This window comes from Bison bison, unplaced genomic scaffold (assembly GCF_000754665.1).
Source record: "Bison bison bison isolate TAMUID 2011002044 unplaced genomic scaffold, Bison_UMD1.0 scf7180017864360, whole genome shotgun sequence".
Taxonomy (NCBI): domain Eukaryota; kingdom Metazoa; phylum Chordata; class Mammalia; order Artiodactyla; family Bovidae; genus Bison; species Bison bison.
The window spans coordinates 1,404,275-1,404,670 of NW_011494932.1; the positions used below are offsets into that span (position 1 = coordinate 1,404,275).

At 71.5% G+C, this 396-nt stretch overlaps 1 protein-coding gene across 1 annotated transcript in view; it reads right to left on the minus strand.

Moving 5' to 3' along the window:
* The window catches only part of TRPM5 (transient receptor potential cation channel, subfamily M, member 5), a 33,129-nt gene that overhangs the window by 32,562 nt on the left and 171 nt on the right, over nt 1-396 (minus strand). The gene's annotated exons all lie outside the window — the stretch shown is intronic.

Genomic DNA, 396 nt, shown 5'->3' on the forward strand with positions numbered 1-396 from the left:
CCGTGGACCTGGGCAGCCAGGCCCTGGGGGTCCCAGCCCGACCCCTCCCAGGGCCATGTCATCGGGGCCAGCCCCTCACCACTCGGGCCCACCCCTCCCTCCCGAGATGGGAGAATGTGGTGACCAGGAGCAGACGCCCAGGGGTCCCACGCTCTGCAGCCAGCACTCAGCCCCCATCCAGACGGGCCCCGGCTATGAGCGCCGGCTCCCTGCATCTGGCCCCCAGAGCCCTGGGGCTGCTCCTCCGGACCAGACCCTCTGCAGGGTCCTTCCCGGACACCCCACCTCACCCACGGAGGGACCATCCGTCTGCAGCCCCAGGAAGGTTGGACTCGTTCCAGGGTCCAGGGGGAAACCGAGGCACGGGGCAGAAAGTGACCGGCGGCAGGGCGCCCC